Here is a 21405-nt window from a genome sequence, read left to right as displayed (position 1 = left end):
TTTGCTCAGGTAGTGTTAGTAGGAATCAGCAGCAATCTGAACCCCTATCACCATCCAGCAGCATCAAGACTGAAGGAGGGAGAATAAAGCAGGGTTAGTCTGAACTCCACTACACCCTGACCTTCCCCCTGTCACAAAAGCCCAGCAGGGAGCTGAAACTCCACCCCTGCCAGCATCAGTACAGTGAAATGAAGGACAGGAGATGAGCACCTCCTGCTGTTAGCAAGGACCAGAAGGAAGCTGAGCCTACTCCCCTTTCAGTGGGAATGAGGCAGTGCTAGTTTGCTTTTGCTGGGAGTGTTAATGGGGCTGGGGAGAGAGCTGCACCTCCACCCTGATCACATTCAGTGAGGCAGTGTGAATCAGCTACCAGGGTGGTTTTAGTGGGGTCTACCAGAGAAGCAGAAATCCCCCTCCACCCGCAGCTGCACACAACAACCAAACAGGGTGACTTCTGTGCTAAAAATAAGATTAAATAGGATTCAAAGTCTTATCACATAATTTCCAAAATAATCCATGCACAATCAAAGTCATTCACCATACTCAAAACCAGGAAAATCAGTGAGAAAAGATAATCAACAGATGCCAACAATGAGAGGACAGGGATGTTGGGATTATTTGATAAGGATTTTATTTTATTTATTTATTTTTTAAAGATTTTATTTATTTATTCGACAGAGATAGAGACAGCCAGCGAGAGAGGGAACACAAGCAGGGGGAGTGGGAGAGGAAGAAGCAGGCTCATATCAGAGGAGCCTGATGTGGGGCTCGATCCCATAATGCCAGGATCACGCCCTGAGCCGAAGGCAGATGCTTAACCACTATGCCACCCAGGCGCCATTTGATAAGGATTTTAAAACAGACATCATAAAAATGCTTCCATGTACAATTGTGAATATGCTTTAAAAATGGAAAACAGAGGGGTGCCTGGTGGCTCAGGTCATGATCCCAGCATCCTGGGATCAAGCCCCGCATTGGGCTCCCTACTCAGCTGGGAGCCTGCTTCTCCCTCTCCCTCTGCCTGCCATTCCCCCTGCTTGTGCTTTCTCCCTCTGTCAAATAAATAGATAAAACCTAAAAAACAAAAAACAAAAACAAACAAACAAACAAAAAAACCCAGAAAATCTGAGCAAGGAAACAGAAGATATAAAAATTTACCAGTATAAATTGAAGAATTTAAAAATGAAATAATTGAAATAAGAAAAGAATCACTTCCAGGCTCACTCTAAAGACTGAAAGAATATTGTTAAAATGCCCATACTACTCAAAGCAATCTACAAATTCAGTGCAATCCCTATCAAAGTACCAACAGCATTTTTCATATAACTGGAACAAATAATACTAAAATTTGTATGGAACCACAAAACCCCCATAGTGACCAAAACTGTCTTGCAAAAGAACGAAGTTGGAGGTATCACAATTCCAGATTTCAAGATATACTACAAAGCAGTAGTAATCACAGCAGTATGATACTGGTGAAAATAATAATAATAAAATAATAATAATAAAGACACATAGATCAATGGAACAGAATACAGAACCCAGAAATAAACTAACACTTAAATGGTCAATCAATGAAAAAGGAGGCAAAAATATACAATACACAAGAATATACATAAGACAGTCTTTAATAAATGGTGTTGGGAAAACTGAACAGCTACATGCAGAACAAGGAAATGGAACCATTTCCTTACACCATATCCAAAAATAAACCCAAAATGGATTAAAGACCCAAATGTGAGATCTGAAACCATAAAACTCCTACAAGAAAACAAAGGCAATCATCTCTTGGATGTTGGCCTTAGCAACATCTTTCTAGATAGGTCTCCTGAGGGAAGGAAACCAAAATACATACATACGTACATACAGAAACCATCAGGATTACACCAAAATAAAAAGCTTTTGCACAGCAAAGGAAACCATTAATGAAACAAAAAGACAAACTACTGAATGGGAGAAGATATTTGCAGATGATATAACCAATAAGGGGTTAATATTGAAAATATTCAAAGAATTTATACAACTCAACACCAAAAAAACACAAAACAAAACAAAAAACTGATTTAAAAAAGGGCAGAGGACCTGAATAGATATTTTTCTTAAGAAGACCTACAGATGTCCAACAGACGCATGAAAAGATGTTCATCACTAATCACCAGGGAAAAGCAAGTCAAAACCACAAGATATCACTTTACACCTTTCAGATAGCTAGAATCGGAAATACAAGAAATAACACACTGGTGAGGATGGAGAAAAAGGAACCCTCACACTCAGTTGGTGGGAATGTAAACTGGTGTAGTCATTTTGGAGAAAAATATGGAGATTCCTCAAAAAATTAAAAATAAAAATACCACATGATCTAATAATTCCACTACTTAATCAAAGAAAATGAAAATACTAATTTAAAAAGGTATATGCATCCCCCTGTTTATTGCAGCATTATTCACCATACCCAAGATATGGAAGTAACACAAGTGTCCACTGATAGATGAATAAAGATGTGCTGTGTGTGTGTGTGTGTGTGTGTGTGTGTGTGTGTGATGGAATATTATTCAGCCATAAAAAAGAATGAGATCTTGCCATTTGAGACAACATGAATGGATATACAGAATATTATGCTAAGTGAAATAAGTCAGGCAAAGAAAGACAAAAACCATGTGATTTCACTTAAACATGGAATTTAAAAAACAACAGATTCTTAAATACAGAGAATAAAGTGGTGGTTGCCAGAGGGAAGGTGGTTGGGGGATGGGTGAAATAGATAATGGGGATTAAAAGGTATAAACTCCCATTTTTAAAATAAGTCATAGAGATGAAAAGTGCACTGTAGGGAATACAGCCAATATTGTGATAATGTTGTATGGTGACAGAGTGACTACACTTATGGTAACAAGTATTGAGTAATATACAGAATTGTTGAATCGATATGTTGTACACTTGAAATTAATATAACATTGAATGTTAAATATACCACAATATTGAACGAAAAAAGGTAAAAGAAATACCTAGTTATGAGTTCAACTAAAATACATACAGGATCAATATGCTGAAAGTTGTAAGACACTGATGAAAAATTTAAAATATCTAAATAAATGACTTGAAGATTCATGGACTTGAAGATTCAATATAGTAAAGACTTACTTCTTCCCAAATTGGTATGAAGACTAACACAATTTCTAACAATACCCCATCAAAATACTTTATATATACAGACAAGCTATGTTTAAAATCATATGGAAAGGGAAAGGAACTAAAATATTAACATAAATGCTAAGTAAAATGCTAAAAACAAAAAAAAAATGGTAAGAATTCTTCAATGGTACGCCAAGATTTACTATGTGTCTACAGTAATCAAGTCAGTATGGTTTTGGTGGAAAAATAGATACATTGATCAATGGAACAGAATAGAGATCCAGATATAGGCTAACATGAACATGCCCAACTGATGTTTGAAAAAAGTATAAAAGCAATTTAAATGGAGGATAATCTTTTCAATCAATAGTGATGGAACAACTGGATATAAATAAACATATACATAAAGAACCACAGCCTACACCTAACAATATATACAAATGAAATTCAAAACAAATTCAAAATCATTAGCCATTAGGGAAATGAAATTAAAACTATAATAAAATATCCTCACACATTGCAATACAGCTAAAATAAATAAAATTGTGATAATACCAAACGGCGTGGAATGCAGAGAAACTGGATCTCTCATACACTGTTGGTGACAATGTAAATTGTTAGAGACATTTTGAAAAATAGCGTGGCATTTTCCTATAAAACTAAACATGCATGACCCACCAATTGCTCTCTTGGACATTTATCCCAAAGAAATATACATATATTTGCACAAATGTCCCCACATGAATGTTCACAGCAACTTTATTTGGAATAGCAAAATGCTGGAAATTTTCCACAGGTCATTCAACCAGTGAGTGGTTAGAAAGTACTCCACAACCATCTACTAAGCTACTCAGCTTTATATATGCAACAACCTGCATAGACTCAAGAGCAAGTTAAAATTGAACTTCCAAAGTTGCACATTGTAGGATTCCATTTATACAGCATTCTCAAAATGGCAAAACTAAAAAGATGGAGAATACATTAGTGGTTTCTGGTGGCAGGGATGAAAGTGTGGGGAACATATGTAAACCCAAGGAACTAGCATAAGGGAGTTCTTTTAATGGAACCATCCCGTGTCCTGATTTTAGCAGTTACACAAATCCCTGTATTGAATAAAATTGCACAGATCTATACACCTACTGCCCCCCACACAAATGTATGCAGTTATAAAGTGGTAAAAACCAAATAAAGTCTACAGATGAGTTAATAATTATATACCAACGTCAATATCCTGGTTTTGATATTACACTGAAGTTACAGAACTGGCCACTATTGAGGCAAGCTGAATGAAAGATCTAGGACACTCTGTACAATATTTGTGTATATTTTTTTTTCAAAATAAAGTTTAAAAAAACTTGAACTTTAGAGTTTAACTTGGCTTTTGTAAGTGTAGATATTAACATAATATAAAATTTTATCAATATCTTAGCTAACATTTTGATACTAACTCAGAAGAATTCTGATTTTTACATCTGTTAAAGATGTTATTAAATTGCTAGAACTATGCTACACTTTGAAAAGTTTAAGTTCACAAGAATAAATAATTGGAAGACTTTACCTGACAGAGCCAATTATACCACATTTTAATGAAATAAAAATATAAAAGATATAGTATCAAGTAGTCTTACTAAATAAGAATTTCATTTACAGCTTTTGTCATCTCCTCAGCATGTTTATACATAGACTTACATGACTTTTTTTTTTAGTCAGGATTAGTCCAATACATGGCATGGTCAATTTGCTAGAAATTGAACTCCCTGAAAAGAACCTTGAATGAGAAATCTCAATATTTAATGAAGAATATTCCAAGAATTTTAGTGCTATGAAGAGTTAGAAAAGAGAAGTACAAATTCATACTATAGCCCAATATCTGCTCCAAGGTGGAGACTGGGTATGGTTTAAGCTAGTGCAGAGCTATACTGTCCAAGGGTATCATTAATATTAACTTTTATGTCTTTCCTACTCCACAACTAAAGGATCTGAAGATCGTGTTCCCTCTTCTTTGAAGATTCATTTAGCTGCCATCCTAATATAAGCTGCAATAAGCCCTTCCCAGAATTACTGCCATGGCCTTTTTTTTTTTTTTAAGATTTTATTTCTTTCTTTGATAGAGAGAGAGAGCCAGGGAGAGAGGGAACACAAGCAGGGGGAGTGAGAGAGGGAGAAGCAGGCTCCTAAGTGGAGAAGCCTGATGCGGAGCTTGATCCCAGAAAGCTGGGATCACGCCCTGAGCCAAAGGCAGACGCTTAACGACTGTGCCACCCAGGCGCCCCTGCCATGGCCTTCTAAGTGGTTTCCCTCCTTTGTCTTTGCTCCCTACACTGTTCTCAACAGAGAATAAGGATATTTAAAAATTAGTCAGATCTTGTCATTCCTTTGCTCAGAACCCTCAAATGATTTGCTTTCTCACTCAGTAAAAGCTAAGTTCTTAAAATACAGTGTGTCCTACAATGTCCTTCCTATCATTTAATACCTATCAAATCACCTCACCTCATACCATTCTCTCTTGATCATTCCATTCCTCCCCATCAGCCTCCACACTGTTCTGCAGGACAAGACTGCTCCCAACTCTGGACATTTGCACTTGCTAGATGTTCTATTTGGAACCAACATTCTACTCATCAATGCATGGCTCTCTCCTTCACCTCCTTCCGGTATCTGTTCAAAAGTCAAATTATTGAGGCCTTCCCTGATTATCCTATTTAAAATAGTGCTCTCTCTTTCTCTCTCTCTCTCTATCTCTCTCTCTCTCTCTCTCTCACACACACACACACACACACACACACACAAACACACACACATTAGTTTTTAAACACCCACACATTTAACACAATCCAACACACCTTACTTGGTTATTTATTATCTCCTATATTCTAGAATATTAGCTCTTAACTGTGTGGTTAAGTTTTACCCTTTTTTTTTTTTTTTCACCCCAGGGTTTCCTGAGTTTATGAGTCTCTAACACATGGTATATCCCAATAATTTTTTGATAAGTAAATAATCTGCTGAGTTTTTACAGTGGCAATTTCTTATTTTAATACTAATATAAACTCTTAGCTACAGATTTCTAGAAGCATTTGCTCTTTGCCTAATGACCTACATTTACCATGCCTTGAAACACCTGGAAATCCTCCTAATATGCAGATTTAAAAGCAGATTTGCTGTGGGGACAATTCTATATTCATAGAAAGTTTCCAGTGAAAATAAGCTGTCATTCCTCAGACCACACTAAGAATAACAAAACCTCACAAAATACAGAAGCAGTGTGCCAAGGCCAGGTTTCCTGATTAAAAGTACTCAATTGGCTAAAGAAACTAAGGGCTTATGGAAAGACCTTAAATTTCCTGAGTACATTCTATAAAATGGTCATTTTACATTTTATCAAACTTAATAAAAATTAAGGGGTTAAATTGGTTTAATTTCAGTTAAATTCAGACTTTGGAAAAAGTGCCTCTGAAGTTGCTGTTCTTTTGACTTGATTTCAAACAAGCACACCAGAGAACTAGTATCTTCCTAAATATTCACATCATTTCCTACAGCATTATGCTTCCTAGATGGAGCAAAAATTCTGTAGGAAGGGCTCAGTACCATTCCATTTGTCCAGAAAGGGGGTGGTCACCATGAAACCTGATCTTCTAAAAATGACTTCACAAAACACAACCTGCCTTTAGACCTCTTTTGCTCTCCTCCACCCACACTCATTACAGAAGACGGGAATACGCTGCAAACAAAACCAACACCAAGATCTCAGAAACTGAGCAACCTTTGATGTAACAAAAACAGTTAGAATTCATTTGAAGAAGGGCGCCTGGGTGGATCAGTCCCTTAAGCATCTGCCTTTGGCTTAGGTCATGATCCCAGGGTCCTGGGATCAAGCCCTGCACGAGGCTCCCTGCTGAGCGTCTCCCTTTACTGCTCCCCCCTGCTCATGATTCTCTTTCCTCTCTCACACTCTCTCTCTCAAATAAAATCTTAAAAAAAAAAAGAATTCATTTGAAGAGATAGAGTTTACAGAAAATTCCTGAAAATTGTTTAAATTTGACAAGATATGTTTAATAAAATGTATCTCTATGTACTGGCATAAGAAAGAAATTCATGTTTGTTTAGGACTTAATTATATATCTACTATATAATTATATTACATTTTAGATACATATAAATCAAAAAGGTTTGAAAATATTATCATTTTAAAGATGAAGAATATGAGGCTCAGAGATACTACAATCTGTAGCCATGTAAGAATAAGGACTGGAATTTGAGCCCCAAGTTATTCTGTATCAAAAATATTTCCATCTTGCATTATTCTATACTGCTCCTAAAACAATGACTTTTGAGAAATTCAGGGTGGTGGTGACAATTCCGTAATGCATTATAATAAAGAAAATAATTTTATTATTGTTCATAACTGAAAAATTAGAAAAGGCAAATAAAGCTGTTCAGGCTCAATAATCAAAATAATTCAAATTTAAGACACTGGATACAATTTTAATGATTATATGCAGTGTTGGCAAGAGCGTAGCCTCTTCTGCTGCTAGGAGTTATAAAAAGGACTATGTTTTTGGAGGATAAATTGGCAATGTATATCAAGAGTATTTTAAATGTTAATATTTTTTGACTCAGTAAATAAACTGCTAGGAATTTATCCCAAGGAAAAGTACAGAGTTCTATAGAAAATCGTCCAGTGCATTTAAAAAATAAAAAATATTGGTGATATCTTCAAAGCAAATGAATAAAAAAAATTACTGTCACTGAAATTGCATACAAATTGTATTCAGCTTTAAAGTCATGATTTCAAGGAATTTTAATGACTTGAGGAAATGCTTTTGATATCTTTTTTTAAAGATTTTATTTATTTATTCGACAGAGACAGAGACAGCCAGCGAGAGAGGGAACACAAGCAGGTGGGGGGGGGGAAGAAGCAGGCTCATAGCAGAGGAGCCTGATGTGGGGCTCGATCCCACAACGCCAGGATCACGCCCCGAGCTGAAGGCAGACGCTTAACCACTGTGCCACCCAGGCGCCCCAATGCTTTTGATATCTTAAGACGTAATAAAACAACTATGAAATTATAGTATCTCATTTTTATTGTTAACCCTGTTCCTTGCTATGTGTAACTGGAAGTCAAAAAGTTATTTCTACAATCTCTTGGTGTTGATGGCATTTATCTCTGTTCTGTGTCTAGGCAGTGATGGCTTCACCTAGTAGTGGGGTAGGAAGGGGAAGTGTGGATTGATGGCCCTCATCTTTGTCCCCACCAAAGACCCCCTAAGAAGACTGAAAAGTAGAGGCACCTGGGTGGCTCAGTCCTTAAGCGTCTGCCTTTGGCTCAGGGTGTGATCCTTGACCCTGGAGTCCTGGAATCAAGTCCAGCATCGGGCTCCTCCGCTGAGAGCCTGCTTCTTCCTCTCCCACTCCCCCTGCTTGTGTTCCCTCTCTCGCTGGCTGGCTCTCTGTCAAAGAAATAAATCTTCAAAAAAATAAAAAGACTGAAAAGTAGTTATTATTCCAGGATAAGCAATTCTCCCAGAATAAAGACCACAGGGAAGTATCCAAGTTCTTTACCAAAACTCTGGTTGATCTCAAAACAGCAGTGGAGTATGGAACAGAAGCTGTTATGTCACTTAAAAGCTAAAGGCTGTCCTGTTTCACTGTATTTCCTCATGTCCCCGCCCTTACCCATGGAGCCTTATCTCACAGGTTTCTCTATCTGCAAGAATTCTCACTTCCTCTACTTGAAATTAAACTGTGATGTAAGCTATCTATCTATCTATCTATCTATCTATCTATCTATCTATATGAAGAGGCTTGGTTATTCTTTGGTGACATCACAGTCTAATTTCGAATGAGAAATTGCGCAGATTTTTTTATTATATACATCAGCATCAATTTAACCTTTTCCCATGAGGATTAAAACAATAATTCTAGTACTACTGTGCTAAGAGCATCAGACTCTTAATGATTTTAACAAAAGCCACTTAAGTTGTTATAAATGGCAGAATCTTTGCCCTCTAATAGAGATGGGGCCAGCTCCAGAATTAGAAGTGTAATGGTGTGAGGATGACAATTAATCTCATGCGAAGATGTACTCAGTAGTAACTCTGTTGCTTCTCGACAATAGGCTTATTAGAAAATTCTATATTGTATTCTCTGTACAATCTTTTGTTATTTGTTTCATAGTCTATTTTGTATCCTTTTCTCAATTTTACATTTTTAGTGAATGTACATTGAATTTTTTATAATCAGAGGCACATTAGCATTATGCTAAAACCTTTATGACATTTAAATAGTATTCCTTGAAACAGTTATTTATAACTTATTCAATGTCTACATACAGTGGCCTCCCAAATTTATATTGGCTTTACTGATGGTGTAACACCAGTAACATGGTTCTGGGAATGAAATATGCATTATAATCTCAGCCCAAGAACTTGAAATCTGTTTGATCTTAATCACTTGAACTTGAGTATTTCTGCACCCTAGAAGTCCAGATTAATAATATCTACCTTTCACAGTTAGGATGAGGTTTAAATAGATTAAATTATTGTGAGGAAATGTAATAGTTTATATTAAATGTCTATGAAGGAAATTATAAACTTCACAATGTTTTTGTTTTGGAAAGTAATGATTCATCAGAGTTCTTTTTTGCTGGTGCTTGGCATGAAATATCAAATTCTTGTAGGCAGACTACTTGAATTTTAATATCTTCTGCTCTGCCCCTGCCAATCCCCTATCATCCACTTCCTTCCAAAAATTGATTTTATTGTGGCATAGATGTAAATGAGCAGTTGTAAAGTATGTCCTAAATTCCTGGCAACCTGCAGGGCTCAGCCTGTTAGAGTATTTTAAAGCAAGTATTTTTTATCATAAATTTCTGGAAACATAATAAGACTGTGATTTCTGGCCTAACTGGTGAGCCAGGAAATTGAATCACTGCTCTGAATGTCACTGTGGTAGTAGACTTGCTTCTAAGGTACCTTCAGTAAACAGCTTAAAAGGCTAATTGAAATACTTCTGCAAGAAGGTAGGCTGTCAATAGCAGAGAATCACTGCACAGATTGTACCTAAATATGAAATAGTGCAAAAAGCTAGTTGAAATTCTGTCTGGTTCAAATACTTCAGAAGTATATATGGCTCCTGAGTGAGCTGGTCCTCATTATTTGAACAATTTTTATGTTCCAAGTCTGAGCAAATATTTTAATATAGAAATTGAACTAGAAGCCAGACAATCCTGAAGAGTTGAAAGCCTGTCTCCCATTCTTGGAAGAGGGCAACCCAGTAAAGTAAGTCCCTGTCAACAGGACTAAAGAACATTTCAAGCAACTTACAAGCAACAAGTAGTAGGCGTGCGCGCGCACACACACACATATACACACACACACACACACACACACACAAATATAAAACCTTTAATAACAAATTATCACAAATATAAAGTATCTCTCTGAATTAATGAGGTTGAGGCCACTTGGAAATAGAAGATGGGATTCCAAAGCTGTCCTTTCTAGAAGCTGAGAAAATCAGAACTGGCAATCCATAAGAAAGACAAGGAAGGGCACCCAGGACAGTCATAGGGCTCTTCTTGAAAAGCTATTCAAACCACTAGGACTTAATTTGGTTTTGTTTGATAAAGCTCAAAGTAGTTTGTCTCACAATGGAGAACCACTGTAGGTTGTTTTAACCTGATTTCCTTAAAAGGATTGTTTCTGAGTAGATCTGCGTGTGTATGAGAATTGGTAGATAGGAGAGGTGGAAGATTGGAATATAAAGAAATTTAATTAAAAGAGATAGGGAGACAACCAAAAGTTAGATGCATAATTGCAGATTTGCAAAGACATATTGGTAAAAGCCCTCTCTTAAAAACAATCATTTGGAAAAAAATTTGAAAAAATGAAAAGCTTAGTGATATTTGGTAATTTGAAGCTTAAAGCAGCTTTTGAGTGAAAAAACAAATATACTGATGTAGGTTTTTACTACACAGAGAAGGGGGAAATGTGATTTGACACAATTCAACTAAATAGACTTATCAAAGAATCATGGAAGTGTCTATCCTGTTATATATTGTTATGTCTAAATTTTTTACAGTATTTGGGAGGTTCTTTTTTAACTCAAAAGTACAAAAAGAATCAGAATTCTACCACCCCATGAACAGTTTACAAAAATATCTCAGATCATTTATTTGCATATTGACACAAACTGAGAAAATCTGCGTATAAAATGTCCTTTAATAGTTCACATGACATCATAAACATCTTCTAGGCCATTACTATTTTTATAATAACTATGTCATATTACATACACCATAATTCATTTATTCATTCTGAATTTCTACAATTCAATAAATATTTGCCTTCAAGTTTTTAAAAATACTTATTCCCAGTTAAAAAGAAATCACCATCTCTAAGGTTTTGAGTCCTTTTGAATTTCAAGATTTAAATTCCAAACATGCCCTACTAAAGATTGTAGAGATTCACACTCTGTAAGTAGTGCTAGCTATTATACTTTTATATTTATTCATTTGACAGAGAGAGACAGCCAGCAAGAGAGGGAACACAAGCAGGGGGAGTGGGAGAGGAAGAAGCAGGCACCGAGCGGAAGAGCCTGATGTGGGGCTCGATCCCAGAACGCTGGGATCACGCCCTGAGCCGAAGGCAGACGCTTAACGACTGAGCCACCCAGGCGGCCCTTATTTGGCATTTCTGATTATAAGACTGGACGTTTATTTTTCTTATGATTATTAACCAGGTACTACTAAGGCAAGCGCCCAGTCCAAAGAGATCAAAGGGAGCATTCAATTAACCACACAAGGCAGGGTCTGGACAGTCGGCATCACACAGCTGGCCATGTCTGCACTGGCACCAGACTGAGGTGAGACTTCCCCCAATGACTGGGAAAGACAGAGCTCACAAGGCGGGCCTTCACAGCCTTCATTACAGATAAGGGAGGTGGAGTCTGGGGGAACAAAGCAGACACTGGCCAAAGACCAAAAACGTGCTTGATTTTCCCATTTAGTCTCATCATTTGATCAGTTGGCCAGTCAATAAGTATTTCAGCAAACTATAAACTAATGTAATTGATAAATATGCCCCACTCTGGCACTTGAACAGAGCATAACATATACAAATTGCTAATTCGTAGTTCAAATTCATAGAAAATTATCCCCTCTGGAAAAAGGACTGGTCTTCACATTAGTTTAGGAAAAACCACACAGTATATTTCCCTCTTGGAAATTTATATTGCCTATTAAACATACTGAGAAATCTTACAGTAAAGCCACTTATTTAATTATAACCCAGTGTTCACAAAACTTATTATCAATTTTGTGGGGGTAAGACAGTTGTTCTGTAAAAGCCTTTTGTTTCCATTAAGATGAATATTCTTCACAAAACACTCAAAAAAGCCTGATTGAAAAAACAAAATATGAGACTTCGAACCCATTTAAAAAAACGCTTAAATCTTGATGCTGCCATAGGACATAGCAAAAATTCTTGGACAAGTTATTTAATTTTTCTAAGAATTCATTTTCTTACCTGCAAAATTAAAATTAAATAGTTGATTTGCAGGGCCCTTGCTAGATCAGCAATCACATTCTGTTAGGGGATACAGTAGAAATTTCGTAGATTTTAGTTACTAGTATTAATATAAATGCCTTTTAAGATATTCAACATCTACTGAAAAAAATCTCAAAATCATAATATATATATAGATATATATATATTTTTTAGAGAAATGAGTGTTTTGTACTAATTCCTACACTTAGTCATGCCCATGAAAGAAAATATTGGTTGTTTGGCATAAACAGCCAGTACCAGGCACAGTTTTTTGTTTTTGTTTTTGTTTTTGTTTTTTTTTTACTTTTTATTGCCTGTGTGAATTATTGGCTTACAAGAAGATAAGTACATTTAGGAACAAAAAAGTTTTAATTATAATAAATGAATTAAATAATCCAACTGGGTATGTATTTTCACATATTAAAAACTTACTAAAATTATAATTACCTGGTAGTCCTTAAGACAGATAATTCACTAAAATGCCCAGGTTTTCTCCAATTAAGTTGAAAAATACATGAATTCAGCACACATAATATTGACAATAAAGTGCTTCAGCTTATCTTTAAAATATACAAGCAAAAGAGGACTTATTTGTGAGTATATATGTATACATTATTACGGATGTGGCCTTCAGAATTTATAGCTTTTATAAATAAGAGAGGGAACACAAGCAGGGGGAGTGGGAATCTAATACCAACTCAGTTCTCTGTGCATATTTTTGGGAAAATAGCCAAAGGCTTGGTAACAGCTAAACATTTTTTTTAATAAAAAAAAAACAAACAGGGGGCGCCTGGGTGGCACAGCGGTTAAGCGTCTGCCTTCGGCTCAGGGCATGATCCCAGCGTTCTGGGATCGAGCCCCACATCAGGCTCCTCTGCTATGAGCCTGCTTCTTCCTCTCCCACTCCCCCTGCTTGTGTTCCCTCTCTCACTGGCTGTCTCTATCTCTGTCGAATAAATAAATAAAATATTAAAAAAAAAACAGGCATTAGCTATCATTCATGCACAAACTCCTGTATTGAATTACATGCACTCATTTTTCATTACTGTTGCATCATGTCAGAAATTTAAATTGATCATGATGCCTTTCAGCTGCTCTTGATGACAAAAGACCCTGGGCATTTCTCTCCCTTGAGCAAAAGAAGGTGAAACTCATTTGCATAAAAAATAACATTACCTCTAAGATTTTATATTGCTTTTAACTCTCTCCAGCTCTTGGGTGGTTATGAAATTATGCCTACTTTATAACTTTAATTTCAGACTATAATGAGAAGTGATTATAGAGTGGCCAAAAGCTGATACAGCAAGTGTCTCTCAGAACTTACAGTTTTATAAGATTTTTATTAAATTAGTTACAAAATATATCAGAGAAACTCCTTTCTTCCTCATTACTGGGTAACAGCTGTCTCCACTAATATTTTTAAATTTTTGCTTTTGCTTCAATTGGTACTAGAGACAACTGTGATTGGTATTTGTGGTCAAAGAGATGAACTTGTACTGCTGTGGGTTTACTTGATTAAAATAGTTAGAATATGTAGATTAAAATTTTATAAATTAAGAGTATCTATAAATGTCCTTGTCTCAGGATACTTAATAATAGGAAACCCTGCATTCTAACAGAGAGAAATTCCAGAAATATAAACAGATTAATTAATTAGATGTTTGATTTGGCCAAGAATGTCATTTCTTATGATAAAAAGTCCTAATTTGCTTATATTGAGGAATTCCCAAGACACTTTTCTCACCCTTTCCCTTATGTTATTTGCCTCAAGGAGACGTCCTAAAATCCATATCTTTGTCACAGCTTCCCAATCTATACATTCACCTTCACTGGACATGTCCTCTTGAGCATGTTTCAAAACAGACTCCTTATTTTCCTCCTACTGAATCCTACTTATGACTTCCTGTTTCTGTTAATATTGCTTTGGTCAAATATGTTATGAACAACCATGCAAAGGATCTACTTACAGAGATTGTGTAAAAACCAGAGTAACGAGGGCGCCTGGGTGGCTCAGTTGGTTAAGTATCTGCCTTTGGCTCAGATCATGATCCCAGGGTCCTGGGATCCAGCTCCCAGTTGGGCTCCCTACTCAGCAGGGAGTCTGCTTCTTCCTCTCTCTCCCTCTGCCTCTGCCCTCTACTTATTTTCTCTCTCGCTCACTGCTCACTCTGCTCTCTCTCTCTCTCTCTCAGATAAATACGGTTTTTTTTTTTTAAAGTAGAGCAACGAGCCCTATTTCGCACCATGGAATAAGACTTCAGTGGCAGCAATAGCTAAATCATGGAAGGAACCAAGATGCCCTTCAACAGATGACTGGATTAAGAAGTTGTGGTCCAGGGGCGCCTGGGTGGCACAGCAGTTAAGCGTCTGCCTTCGGCTCAGGGCGTGATCCCGGCGTTATGGGATCTAGCCCCACATCAGGCTCCTCTGCTATGAGCCTGCTTCTTCCTCTCCCACTCCCCCTGCTTGTGTTCCCTCTCTCGCTGGCTGTCTCTATCTCTGTCGAATAAATAAATAAANGGAAGGAGCCGAGATGCCCTTCAACAGATGACTGGATTAAGAAGCTGTGGTCCATATATACAATGGAATATTACTCAGCTGTCAGAAAGAATGATTTCTCAACATTTGGTGCAACATGGAAGGCACTGGAGGAGATAATGCTAAGTGAAATAAGTCAAGCAGAGAAAGACAATTATCATATGATTTCTCTCATCTATGGAACATAAGAACTAGGAAGATTGGTAGGGGAAGAAAGGGATAAAGAAAAGGGGGGTAATCAGAAGGGGGAATGAAACATGAGAGACTATGGACTATGAGAAACAAACTGAAGACTTCAGAGGGGAGGGGGTGGGGGAATGGGATAGACTGGTGATGGGTAGTAAGGAGGGCACGTATTGCATGGTGCACTGGGTGTTATACACAACTAATGAATCATTGAGCTTTACACCAGAAACCGGGGATGTACTGTATGGTGACTAACATAATAAAAAAACGTTAAAAAAAAAAAAAGACTTCCGTGGCAGCAACTGTGGAAACCTGCTTTCTAGAGGAACACCTATGTGACCCTTACGCACAGGAAACTTTGAAAATAATTACACTAGTTCATCAATTACTAAATGAAAACTGGCTACACGTCAGCATCACCTATTAGAATATCAAAACCAAAACTATCAAAGATAAAACAATTGTATGTATATATCACAAATCTCTAGATACATAGATGACAGAAATACAGATATATAGAAACAGAGATAGATGTAAACCTATCTGTACACATATGTATTTCCAGTCCTGGACTGCATTACTGAATGCATCACCTCAGTAGGCTTGGACCCACTATCTAGACTACAAGATTACAAAATAACAAATTTGATTTAGCTAAATGAATGCTCACAGAACTTAGACACTTCCATGAGGAATTCAAAACTTAGTAGATAAAAGTATTCTATATGTGTGGAAAATATTAAGAAGAAAAATATTCCCTGTCTGTGGACTGACTATCAAAGAAGTGTTAACAACACTTTTGGAAGTTAATAAGATTAACTGCAATATATGGGCTGTATGTTATTTAAAATCCAATTTAATAATTTAGTCATGTTATTTCAACGGCAGCTGTTTATAACAAAATCTGAACTGCATGTTTATTTCCTCCCTTCTTAGCTGTGATAAGAAGGTTGGTTGAAGCCTAATATCCTATTTCTTATTGGTTAAAATTACTCAAACATGTGTTTTCTTTACTATCTTTTACAAAGGATTGAAAAATCATCATTTCCAGTATCAAAGAGAACATGAAAAGCACACAGAAGCCTTCACCACTGGCTGTTCATTTACAGTAACTTCGACATACTCTGTTTTGATGAAAACATGTTTTCCATGAGAGGAAAGACTATTCTACTGTTCCCATCTCTTCAGGCATCTTGCTTTCCAAATATTCTACCAGTGCAAGTGAAAAAAGGGGGAAAAAAAATCTTCCTTTGTCTACAAAGTATGTTACTCTCAGCCACTCATTTGGCCTAAGCTATGAACCTTGCACCATTAACAGAAATAAAATACCTTATCTGGAAGGCAAAATTATTTCGTTAAGTCATTTAAGACTTAGATTTTCTCGGGGCGCCTGGGTGGCACAGCGGTTAAGCTTCTGCCTTCGGCTCAGGGCGTGATCCCAGTGTTACGGGATCGAGCCCCACATCAGGCTCCTCTGCTATGAGCCTGCCTCTTCCTCTCCCACTCCCCCTGCTTGGTGTTCCCTCTCTCGCTGGCTGTCTCTATCTCTGTCGAATAAATAAATAAAATCTTTAAAAAAAAAAAAAAGACTTAGATTTTCTCTTTATGAAGTTCAGTTATCTGTACTTCATGCTATGCTATATATTCTTGATCAAACAATGGATATTTAATGAATGTGTCATGTGTATTATGAATTGTAGTAAAGTAGCACATCATATAAAGTGAGGGTTAAATGAGTCCTCAGAGTTAATCTCATTCAGCCCTTTTTATATTGCAAATCAGAAACATCATACCACAGGCAATCTTGGTCTCAAAGCCTGCTGGAACTCTTTAGTTCGAGGCTGGAATAAAAGAAGTTGGAGTGTGAAATCAAGTAAGAGCTGATCAAACTCTAGGGCTTCCCTTGAGAAGATTAGACAGGTAGACTGACAGTGGGTAATGGCTGTCACCCTTTTGCTGATATAGAAAGATGCCCATGGTAATGTCTACGATAAGAAAGCAGATTCCTCAGATAGTGATAATACTTGAGGACAGACACATGGCAGCATCTCCATTCTACATGACCAATTCTCTCTTGGACAGGACTCTCATTACGGTCTGTGATCCCAGGGAGAAGGATCATGGCAAGGTCGTGAAGAAACACAAAAATGGGAGAACTCCAGTAAAACTCCCTAATGTAGTTGACATATGAATCAAGAACATGAAGTAGGCTTTAAATTACTTTATTGAGACTTCAATAAAGTACTCAAAATTGGGAGGGATAAGGAGGAATTGGGAACTTAGTAAGTACCTCAGAACACAATACCTAATATCAGGTATCTGACTTTATTAATTCCAGTCTGAAATAATTGGTAGGAATAAACCCTTGAGAACCTAGGAAATGTCTGAGATTGTTAGAACAAAATTATCAGTGTCTAGAGATGATAAAGATTATAAAACCTAGCAATGAAGCAAACCCAAAGGGAAGAGGATTCCTCCAAGGCCACTAAGCTGGTCAGTGACAGATAAAGTACAAAATCCAGATCCTTAAATTTCAGGACATTGATTATTAAAACATATCCCTGTTCTCTTAATAAAACCCAAGAGAATCTTCAACTTATTTGGTAGAAAGTGAACACAAACCTTAGATACAGAGGTAAGTTAAACAAAGAAAAAGGTCACATTATCTGTATAAAAATGCGTTAGAAAAATTATAGACATTACACAGAAAACTATTTCGATGATTGCCCTCTATCCACCCTGCTCTATCTTACATTTGGGACAGGGCAATCTAGAATACACTAATGACAGGTAGGTTCATCCTATATATTTTTGTTTCAGTTAAACTCAAAATTTTTGTTTTTCTCAAAAATCATTTTTTAATGTATTTCTTTTTCTCCTTCCAAGATTTACGGGGAACCTACTTTGTTCTTAGGCTGCTGAAACTAAAAATTATGGTGGCCAATATCTTAGGAAGAGTAAAACAATAGAATGGGCATTTATGTGAATATAAATAATAAACTATGTGCAGTTTTATAAGCCAGACTAAAATTACAAGGGTCATCAATCATTGTGTTTCAAAGCATAAAATGATAACCAGCTGGAATTAGGAAAAAAATTTCCCCTGTGGTACAATATTGAACAATTGGACAGGTGCTTTATGAAAGGTAATTTTTTTCTGGCCTTCTGCTGAAGCATCTAGTCCAGGTCTTTATAAAATGCCAGTCTAATGGGCCATCGATCTTTTCAGCTAATGCAATTTGTAGGATTCTCACTTTTCCAGAAGTAATCAATAAGAATCTTAAGCCTACGTTGAAAAAACAAGACCATACTACTGATTTACTGGAGGACCTATTAGCAAACTGGTAGACTACATTGAAAAAGAAATGATACTACAGTCACCAAAAAAGCGATAAAAGAATGATGTTATATATGAATTGCATTTATAGTGGTATTACTTGGAACTTTTACACCTCTATGTGGAACATCATTCAGAGAAGAAATGATTGTACTTAGTGATAGAGATATAGAAATGTGCCTAAGTCAAAATTCCAGTATGTTTGACATAACTTGCTCTTATTCAAAATGAAAACAAGAGAGATTTTAAGTTTATATTTTAGAATTGTTCTGAGAACCCATCTCTTTTTATATTGTTATTTGGCTGTACTTGGGTAGACTGTAGCCTTTCCAACTTCTCTATTTTAAACCACGCTTGTAATTAAATATAGTTGATAATGAATTTGGTTGACTGTCTATTGTTTTTCTGCACAATTTGAAATATAGCAGGGGAGCTTTTCCTATAAACCTTATGCTATATCCATCTGAGTCTTAGCATGTTCTAATGTTCTGTTCAGCCTGCCAGAGATGTCAATAGCAATATAGGGCTCACTAAAGGACTGGCCACCCCTAACCCCAGAATTCATGAATACTCAAACATCCAGAGAGGTTGGAAACAGGCAAGCCTCATTAAGTAATACCCCCAGGGTCTCCTGAGTAAGGACTCAGAGTCTCGTTAGCTCACTTGTGTGCAAGTTATTTCTCAATATTTATACCTACAAAATTAGAAATACCGACACCAACCATTCTCAGAACTGGACTCCGCTTCACTTTGAAGTCCCCACCAAAGCTGCTATAGCCCAGCGTGGCAGTGCCTAAATCCTGAATGACACCGAAGTCTACCTAGACATAGCCTCTCTCTGCAGTCTTCTATCCTGCCAATCTTGATGGACCCCTATAGATGCTGACAGCTGCAGATTAAACACAGAATTCTCAGGTGTCCCTCCCAATACATGACAGAATGGAGTCAGTCCCCATCTTGCAGTGAGAGTTTGCCACCCTACCCGGGGTGGTTTTGTCCAAGTCAGCCATTTCCCCATTCCAGTATGCTATGTTTCTGGGCAGCATTCTCATACTATGTCACGTTAAATTCTCTATTTCAATAATGTACCCATGATGCTTATCCCAGACCAATTCTCCCCCTCATCAATATTCAACCTTTCTCTCGGTCACTTGATGTGAAACCCACGCATTTATCTGGGATTCATAATTTTCCCACTCTGCCTTTGATTTATATTTACACCCCTCAAATCCTAACCCATATCATTATGGCCCATTCATGAAATATTGTGATGTTCTCCTAAATGATCTAATACCAGGTATTGCAAAAAAATATTCCCTAAGTATGATCTTTAATCCTATTGAAAATGGAGAATAGATATATACAGAGAGAGAGAGAGAACTTCCAGAATAATATTGAAAGATAAATAAGCATGCAGAAAAATTAAACCTCAAATGGAAGTACTTAAATTCATATTCTTCTAACACAGTGGTATAAATTTCATAAAACTGTAATCTCCTGGGGCACCTGGGTGGCTCAGTTGGTTAAGCGTCTGCCTTTGGCTCAGGTCATCATCCCAGGGGAGCCCAGTGCTCAGTAGGGTGTCTGCTTAACCCTCTCCCTCTGCCCCCGATGCTTTCTCCCTCTCTCAAATTAATAAAATCTTTAAAAGAAAAAAAAAACCTGTAATCTCCTGTGTGGGCGAGTGTGGCGAAAAAACTAAACCTCACACCCTGCTGATGGTATTTGTATGTACGCATGTGTGTTAAATTATGAATTTCCACAACTCTTCTGAGAAGCACTTCTTAAGATTTTAGAGAGAGAGCACGTGCACGTGTGCAAAGGGTGGATCGGGGGAGAGGAGAGAGAATCTTATGCAGACTTCACATATTGAGCTCAGAGCCCCAAATGGGGCTCAATCTCATGACCCTGAAATCATGACCTAAGCTGAAATCAAGAGTCAGTGGCTTAACCCACTGCATGTGTCACCTAGGGACCCCTAGAGGACATTTTTAAAGATAGTTATGATTCTCAAATATTATGCTTCTAAGAATTTTCCATAAGGAAGAAATAAGAACTATATTAAGAATAAGAATTTATTGTAGCATTTAAAAATTAGTGAAAAATCTAGGGGAGCATGGATGGCTCAGTTGTTGGGTGTCTGCCTTTGGCTCAGGTCATGATCCCAGCATTCTGGGATCGAGCCCCACATCAGGCTCCCTGCTCAGTGGGAAGCCTGCTTCTCCCTCTCCCACTCCCCCTGCTTATGTTCCCTCTCTTGCTGCCTCTATCTCTGTCAAATAAATAAAATCTTAAAAAATAAAAAAATAATAAAAATTAGTGAAAAATCTAAAACTACCAAACATCCAAGAGTAGAAATTTGGTTTATTATGATACATGTTTGTAATAAGAGGATATGCAGCTATAAAGATTTTCTTACAGGAAAGAACACATAGACATGTTAAAGAAACTAAATTATGAGCCATACAAAGACACTGAGAATGAAGGCAGAGCTCCTTTAATGAAGCTTCTTTGTTGAGAGATTTGGGCATAAAAATATGCGTATGTGTAGTAAGAAAGAAAGAATTCTAAGTTTCTCATGAAGTAGAGGCTAGAAAAAAGGGCGTGGGGGAGGACAGAATACTTACGAGATGGAAAAGCTCAAGAAATAAACCCAAGAAGGGC

This window comes from Ailuropoda melanoleuca, chromosome 4 (assembly GCF_002007445.2).
Source record: "Ailuropoda melanoleuca isolate Jingjing chromosome 4, ASM200744v2, whole genome shotgun sequence".
Classification (NCBI taxonomy): Eukaryota; Metazoa; Chordata; class Mammalia; order Carnivora; family Ursidae; genus Ailuropoda; species Ailuropoda melanoleuca.
The sequence above is the reverse complement of the archived record's forward strand: the minus strand, read 5'-3'. Positions refer to the sequence as shown.